The following is a 9,276-nucleotide window of genomic DNA, read 5'->3' as shown; positions in this document are numbered from 1 at the left end:
CAGTTAAGGAAAACACCAGCTCAGATTTCTCTTTTGTCTTTGCTGATACATTCATACTAACATCACAGGGTCCTGATGAAGATTTTGAATGAGGCACATGTTCCAGCCAAAATCACAGTGAACCACTTGGAAAATATAGCTAGTTAGATCTTTAAAGTAAACAGGATCACTTTCTCAGATGATGAACTTCCTATGGAGGGTACAGAACATAACTGAGCTCTTTATCTCATGGTGAAGTGTGAAGATTCTGTCGTCTCAATGGTTTTGGTTGACAATGGCTCTAGTGCGAATATTTGCCCCCTGTCTACTCTGCAAAAATTGAAGATCGACACTGAAAGAATCCACATGAACAATGTGTGTGTTTGAGGCTTTGATGCGGGAGGTAAAGATTCTGTTGGAGATATAATGCTCGAATTGTCGATAGGGCCATTTGAGTTCACCATAGAATTCCAAGTGTTAGACGTGGCTGTCTCCTACAATTTGTTGTTGGGAAGGCTCTAGATACATGCTGCTAAGGCAGTCCCGTCCTCTCTCCACCAAATGGTGAAGTTCGAATGGGACATGCAAGAAATAGTTGTGCACGATGATGAGGACTTGTCAGCTTGTAATGACACAATTGTTCCGTTTATCGAAGCTGAAGATGATAAGGGACCTTGGGTCTATCAAACTTTCGAAACAGTGTCTGTTGAGAAGATTCCTAAAGGAAAATGCATTCTGGGTCCTAAGTTATCCTCCGCGTATGTGATGGTACCGAATGAAATATTAAAGAATGGTTTTGTGTCGGGCAAGGGTCTGGGCTCATCTCTACAGGGTATTGTGCATCCAGTGCGCCTCAGTGGGAATCCAGGTACATGTGGTTTGGGTTCATGCCCACGGAGAAGGACGTGAAAAGGGTTAAAAATTTGAAACAGAAGGTATGGTCATTCCCCAAGCCTGTCCCACACATCTCTAAGTTTTTTGTCAAGCCAGGGGCCGAAAGATCTCCAACCTCCTCAATCCCAAAACATGTGGTCGATGTTGATGAAGAGCTGATCAAGAGGTTCCAGAGTCTGTTCGATGAGGTCAATATGGTAGAAGTTGGTGAAGGTTCTAGTAAAGCAGATGTGCAACTCGTTGGGCCAAACGTGAAGCTTAGCAATTGGGACGCTACTCCTCTCCCCACCAGGAAGGAGTTTTGGTAGTTTGCTTTGATTTCCTTTCTATTATCTAGGTTATTCCAGGGTTGTAATCCAGATTTTTAGTTTTTACTTGTTTTGATGTTCAAACCATTCTACCCTTTTATTTTCAATGAAATGCAATTTCCCGTTTTCCATTATTCCTAATAGTGTTTTATTTTGTTTTCCTTCTTTTGTATAGTTCTTTTTATGCTGGTTGCAATGACATGACATGCATGAAGAATTTTCAGCCGAGTCTTAAAAGCCAATCTAATTCTGAAATAACAATCCAAGAAGTAGAATATGATGATGAAATAGAATACGATGAAGAAGCAGCATTTGAGGAAATCAGTAAAGAGCTAAAATAATTTGAAGAAAAACCAAAGCCTAATCTGAGTGAAACTGAAGCAATCAATTTAGGGGACCAGGATAATGTTAGGGAAACCAAGATAAGTGTGCATCTAGAACCGCAAGTTAAGGAGGAAATAATCAAAACATTGTATGAGTACAAAAATGTCTTTGCATGGTCATATGACGATATGCCGGGCCTGAGAACTGATCTGCTAGTTCATAAATTGCTAACTGATCTAGCATTCCCTCATGTCAAGCAAAAGCTAAGAAAGTTCAAGACTGACATGAGCGTGAAGATCAAAGAAGAAATCACAAAGCAGCTTGGTGCAAAGGTCATTCGGGTCACTTGATATTCCACTTGGTTAGCCAATGTTGTGCCAGTACCAAAGAAGGATGGTAAGACCAGAGTATGTGTTGATTACCGTGATCTTAACAAAGCAAGCCCAAAGGATGATTTTCCCCTGCCGAACATTCACATTCTGAACGATAATTGTGCCAAGCATGAGATTGGGTCTTTTGTGGATTGTTACGCGAGATATCATTAGATCTTGATGGATGCGGAAGATGCAGAAAAGACAGCGTTCACCATGCCATGGGGAACATATTTCTACCAGGTAATGCCATTTGGTCTAAAGAATACTGGGGCAACCTATATGAGGGCGATGACCACCATATTTCACGACATGATACACAAGGAGATTGAGGTTTATGTAGATGATGTGATCATAAAGTCAAAGAAGCAGTCTGACCATGTTAAGGATTTGAGGAAGTTTTTCCAAAGGCTCTACAGGTACAACCTCAAGCTCAATCCAGCAAAATATGCATTTGGTGTCTCCTCTGGGAAACTGCTGGGATTCGTGGTCAGTCGACGTGGTATTGAGTTGGATCCGTCGAAGATCAAAGCCATTCAAGAGTTACCGCCGCCAAAGAACAAAACAGAGGTGATGAGCCTGCTTGGAAGGTTAAATCACATCAGCAGGTTTATTACTTAGCTCACAATGACATGTGAGCCCATCTTTAAGCTGCTAAAGACGAATGTTGTAGTCAAGTTGACTGACGTGTGTCAAGAAGCATTTGATAAGATTAAGAGGTACCTGTCAAACCCACCTGTGGTGGTCCCACCAGAGCTTGAGAGACCTTAATTCTCTATTTTACAGTTTTGGATAATTCTTTTGGTTGTGTAGTGGGTCAACATGACATCACGGGAAAGAAGGAGCAAGCAATCTATTATCTCAGTGAGAAGTTCACTCCCTATGAGGTTAAGTACACTATGCTTGAAAGGACATGTTGCGCCCTAACTTGGGTGGCACAAAAGTTGATGCATTATCTTTCGTCCTACACTACTTACCCCATTTCTCGCATGGATCCTCTAAAGTATATCTTTCAGAAGCCTATGCCCACATGAAGACTTGCAAAGTGGCATATTTTACTCACAGAGTTTGACATCATCTATGTGACTCGGACCACGATGAAAGCCCAAGCCTTGGCCGACCACTTGGCCGAGAATCCGGTAGATGAAGAATATGAGCCACTGAAGACTTATTTTCCTGATGAAGAAGTCATGTGCGTTGATGAGGTGGACCATAATGAAAAGCCAGGTTGGAAACTCTTCTTTGATGGAGCTGCTAACATGAAATGTGTCGGAATAGGGACTGTACTCATCTCTGAAATAGGGCAACACTACCCTATAACAGACCAGCTTCGATTTTATTGCACCAACAACATGGCTGAGTACAAAGCATGCGTTCTGGGTTTGAGGTTAGCTATAGACATGGGAGTCCAAGAAATACTGGTTCTAGGAGATTCAGATTTGTTGGTCCACCAAATTCAAGGAGAATGGGAAACTCGGGACTTGAAGCTCATACTGTACCGACAGTGTCTGCATGATCTTTGTCAGTGATTCAGGTCGGTTGAATTTATACATATTCCCATGATTCATAATGAGATTGTTGATGCCTTGGCTACTCTGGCATCAATGTTACATCAACCGGACAGGGCTTATGTCGACCCCGTGCATATCCAAGTTTGTGATCAACATGCTTATTGTAATGTGGTGGAAGAGGAAATCGATGGCGAACCTTGGTTCCATGATATCAAGGAATACATCAAGTCGGGGGTATATCCAGTACATGCCACAGGTGATCAAAAGAGAACCATTCGACGTCTGGCTAGTGGATTTTTCTTGAGTGGAGGAATCTAGTACAAGAGGACTCTAGATTTAGGAATGTTGAGGTGCATAGATGATAAAAAAGCTTCAAATATCATGGCCGAAGTACATTCTTAAGTTTGCAGGCCGCATATGAATGGGTATGTGTTGGCAAAGAAGATACTTCGACCAGGTTATTATTGGCTCACCATAGAATGAGATTACATCAGCTTTGTTTGCAAATGTCATCAATGCCAGGTACACAGTGATTTGATTCATTCTCCCCTATCTGAGTTACATACAATGTCTGCACCTTGGCCCTTTATTTCTTGGGGCATGGATGTCATTGGACCAATTGAGCCGGCAACGTCAAACGAGCATAGGTTTATTCTGGTGGCCATTGATTACTTTACCAAGTGGGCCGAAGCTATAACTTTCAAGTCCGTGACCAAGAAGGCAGTGGTGGATTTTGTTCATTCAAATATCATTTGTCGGTTCAGAATTCCCAAGGTGATCATCATAGACAATGTTGCTAATCTCAACAGTTATTTGATGAAAGAGGTATGCCAGCAGTTCAAGATCATGCATCGGAACTCCACTCCGTATCGCCCCAAGGCAAATGGAGTTGTTGAGGCTGCTAACAAGAACATAAAGAAGATACTTCGTAAGATAGTGCAAGGTTCTAGGCAATGACATGAAAAGTTGCCTTTTGCCTTACTGGGTTATCGCACTACTGTTCGCACTTCAGTAGGAGCAACTCCTTATTTGCTGATATATGGAACTGAAGTAGTTATACCTATGGAAGTTGAGATTCCGTCCCTTTGGATCGTTGTAGAAGCTGAAATTGATGATGATGAGTGGGTCAAAACCCGGTTGGAACAGTTCAGTTTGACTGATGAGAAAATATTGGCTGCAGTATGTCATGGTCAATTGTATCATAAGAGAATGGCAAGAGCATACAACAAAAAGGTGCGTCCTATGAAATTCGAAGTGGGCCAGATGGTATTGAAATGCAACCTTCCTCATCAGGCTGAAGCTAAAGGCAAGTTCGCCCTAAACTGGCAGGGGCCGTTCATAGTGACAAGAGATTTGCCCAATGGTGCTTTGTATTTAATAGACATAGAAGGCAAATATGTAGATATGTCTATCAATTCTGATGCAGTCAATAGATATTATGTATGAGTTCTTTGCTTATCTTTAATTGTATTTTGTACTTGGCATGTTCATAGTTGAAATGAAGAAGGCATTTTGTTCCGCCACCCAAACACTTTCATCCTTTGTTACCCCTTTTGAGCCTTATTTGTTTTCTTCATACCCCTTTTTTGGAATCAGGAGCAGAATTAGAGAATGAAAAAAAATGAAAAAAGATGAAATAAAAAAGAAATGATGATGAAAAAAGAAAGAAAAGAAAAGAAAAAAAAAGCAACAAAAACAAACAATTCTCTTTTGAACTACGTTCGATCTGATTCCTTTTAAGGATACATAGGCAAGCCTTACACGATTCGGTCTCATCAAAAAAAATTCCAAAATTCCCCAGACCTAAAGAAACTGGGGCAGCAGTTTTGGTTTTGAAAAAGACCTTATTCCAAAAGTTGTAATTTTGAACCCTTTTCATCTTAATTTGAGCCTTCATGCCATCCTTTCTTTTTAACCCTGTCCAAAAACCTACATTACGGTCCAAAGAAAGACCTTCCGATCAATCTTAGAGGATGTCAAGTCAAGCGAGATAGAGGTATGATTTACATCATGGATAACACTTTGTTCATGGGCACAAGGGAAAAATGAATAAAATGAGAGAGTCTTATTGGTGAAAACCCTCACGGACACCGTAAGGCGATAGTGAGCTGAGAGAAAATTTAAAATGAGAGAGTCTTATTGGTGAAAACCCTCACAGGCACCGTAAGGTGATGGTGAGTTGAGAGATGAACAAATGAGAGAGGCTTGTTGGTGAAAACCTTTCGGGGCACTACAAGTCGAATGAGGTTCATGGCTTTACAGAGAAGTTGGATCAGTGAAATCCCGATTTTTGAGGTATGAAGACATGACATGAACTGAAAGTATGATTGGTTGGACGGATTAGGCTGATCAATCCAAAATGCATGTCATGATCATTGGAGCTAGCCACTTCACTCAGATAAGTCTTCTTTTCCCATTCTTCTTCATATAGTCATCTATGTTCAAAATTTTCCTTTGTTCCTTTTGCCAAAAATCATTTCACTGTGCTCTTTGAGTCTATCTTTATGAGTCTTTTTCGAGTTAGCCCTTGTTGAACAAGAAAGAAAGGATTCCAAAGCCTACTACCAGCTTCTAAATTGCACAAAGCGGAGTTCAGCCAGGCACATCACAATTGACATGCTTTAGAATAAGCAGTATGGTGATAACTGAGGTTTAGGCAATCAAGTGAATCTTGAATTTTGAGAAATACAAGGATTCAACAACTTTCAGAATGAAAATTCAATGCAATAAGTGAGTGGGAGAGATTCAGGTCATTCAGAGGTTTTGTGGTCCAGTTCCAATCAAAAGGTCAAACAACTCCTTGCTGGCCCGAAGTAGCTAATCAGAATGAAGCATGGCAGTGGCAAAAGCAGACACTCAGTAATGATGCCACAAGCTAACCGCCACGTTTTCAAACTAACAAAATTTTATTTGTCTGAAACAGGGGCAAGAAATTTGTTAATCCACAGGCACCCTCCCATGAAGAAGGCATGGTTCAGGGGCAAGAAATTCTGTTCAAGATCCTCCAAGAAGAGAACATGGCTCAGGTAATTTCATTCTCGGCATTTTAGGACCCTCATGGATAATGGGATTTAGGTTTTTAAGCTTTCAGGGCCCTCCTGGATAATAGGATTTAATTTTAAGCTTTCAGGACCCTCCTGGATAATGGGATTTAGGTTTTTAAATTTTTAGGATCCTCCTGGATAATAGGATTTAGGTTTTTAAGCTTATAGTATCCTCGTGGATAATGAGATTTAATTTTAAATTTTCAGGACTCTCCTGGATAATGGGATTTAGGTTTTTAAGCTTTCAGGACCCTCATGGATAATGAGATTTAATTTTTAGTTTTTAGGACCCTCCTGAATAATGGGACTTAATTTTTAGTATTCAGGACCCTCCTGGATAATGAGATTTAATTATAAATTTTCAGGGCCCTCATGAATAATGGGATTTAGTTTTAAAAGTTCTCAGGACCCTCCTGGATAATGGGACTAAATTTTTAGTTTTTAGGACCCTCCTGGATAATGGGATTTAGTTGTAAGTTCTCAGGACCCTCCTGGATAATGAGACTTAATTTTTAGTTTTTAGGATCCTTCTAGATAATGGAATTTAGTTGTAAGTTTTCAGGACCCTTCTGGATAATGGGACTTAATTTTTTGTTTTCAGGACCCTCCTGGATAATGGGATTTAGTTTTAAGTTTTCAGGACCCTCCTGGATAATGGGACTTAATTTTTAGTTTTCAGGACCCTCCTGGATAATGGGATTTAATTTTAAGCTTTCAGGACCCTCCTGGATAATGAGATTTAATTTTAAATTTTCAGGACCCTCCTGGATAATGGGATTTAGGTTTTTAAATTTTTAGTATCCTCCTAGATAATGGGATTTAGGTTTTTAAGTTTTCAGGACCCTCATGGATAATGAGATTTAATTTTAAATTTTCAGGACCCTCCTGAATAATGGAATTTAGGTTTTTAAGCTTTCAGGACCCTCCTGGATAATGAGATTTAGTTTTAAAGTTTTCAAGACCCTCCTGGATAATGGGACTTAGTTTTAAGTTTTAGCGTAGGTTCTACCTTTAGGAAATATAATTTAGCTTTAAAGTTGTCACTCTTAAGATGAGATTTAATTTGAAGTCTTCAGGGCCCTCATGGATAATGGAATTTAGCTCTTAAATTCTTAGAGCTCTGTAGGTAACATGATTCGATTAACACTTACAAATATACCTAGATCCTAAACTGGGCCAGAAAAATTTCTTTTGTTTTGTCTATTTTGTTGTAACGGCAGGCGCCCACCTGGATAACCAGGGAATACAATTCAAGTTTTAGCAATTAGGCACCCACCTGGATAACAAGGGAATACAATTCAAGTTTTTGGCAATCAGGCACCCACCTGGATAACAAGGGAATATAATTCAAGTTTTTGGCAATCAGGCACCCACCTGGATAACAAGGGAATACCATTCAAGTTTTGGCAATCAGGCGCCCACCTGGATAACAAGGGAACACAATTCAAGTTTTTAGCAATCAAGCACCCACCTGGATAACAAGGGAATACAATTCAAGTTTTTGGCAATCAGGCACCCACCTGGAGAACAAGGGAATACATTTCAAGTTTTGGAAATCAAGAACCCACCTGGATAACAAGGGAAATACAATTTAAGTTTTGGGAATTAGGCGCCCACCTGGAGAATGAGGAAAATTATTTCAAGTTCAAGCTATTGGCAGGCACCCACCTGGAGAACGAGGGAATCCGTTTCAAGTTTTAATTGCAGGCGCCCACGTGGAGAACAAGAGAATTCATTTCAGAGTTACTTTCAATTCGCAAATTCAAGAAGCATCAAGAGCCCGCCTAAAGAACAAGGCCCATTTTTCAGTTTCATGATGAAGGCTCAAGTAGAGATTCAAGACAAGAAGTAGATAGGATCTTGTATTTTTCTTTTACTTTTGCTGTAATTTTTCCTTTTATTTTTTATGTAGTGGCAGGAACCGCGAATCGGAATCTCGACGGCACTTCACTCGGCTCTCCATCTCGGTATACCCCATCGCTCCACTCACTTCGAACTACACGTGGCCTGATTCCTTTATAGCCAAGGATATGTAGGCAGCTCAGATACCAGGGCTCGGTCACATTCTCTTTTCTTTTAGTTTTGGTCTCTCTAAATAAGGGTCGGATAAACAAACATGTCTTGTTATTCTTTGTCTGAAAACTCTTTGTGTTTCCGGTCAAAGAGGGGCAGTTGTAGACATGTTATTTTGACCCGCACATTAGAATTACCTTTAATAGTCCTATCATTTTTAGGATATTTATTTGAGTTTATTTCTATAGGATTTTACTTTATTATTAATTTTAATTCTATTTTTAAGGCATAAAAATTGAAAAAATACAATAATAGTTTCATGTTCTATCTTATTCTATTTAGAGTAGGTTATTAATATTTCTATAGCAATATATTTTTGTTTTTACCATGATTTTTACTTTTATTTTGAGTATAATAATTTATATAAAAAATATATAGTTTCATATAATTTACTTTAATGAATTAGAATTAATATTTAAAAGTATATTTTTATTTTTTTCTAAGAAAAAGGGGGAAAGGTTTAGTTTTTCTTATTGGATTTAAAGAGTCAAAATCCCAAAGAGATGGACCAATTCGGATTTTTATCAGCCCAAATGCCACACAACCCGCCAGCCCATTTCCCAAACCGGACCAAACCTGCCCAAATTTCGTCCAAACCCGCCCCACTCCCCTCTAAATCCTATCCTTTCATCTGTTTTAATCCCATGGCCAAGATTCAATCCCACACCCATATATAAACTTAATATTAAAAAAAAAACTAACCCTAACTCTATCTACCAAACGGTACCCCTCAACGCTTCTGTCGTGCACCACCACTCCCAACTCGCCCAAA

This window comes from Nicotiana sylvestris, chromosome 2 (genome assembly GCF_000393655.2).
Source record: "Nicotiana sylvestris chromosome 2, ASM39365v2, whole genome shotgun sequence".
Classification (NCBI taxonomy): domain Eukaryota; kingdom Viridiplantae; phylum Streptophyta; class Magnoliopsida; order Solanales; family Solanaceae; genus Nicotiana; species Nicotiana sylvestris.
The sequence above is the reverse complement of the archived record's forward strand: the minus strand, read 5'-3'. Positions refer to the sequence as shown.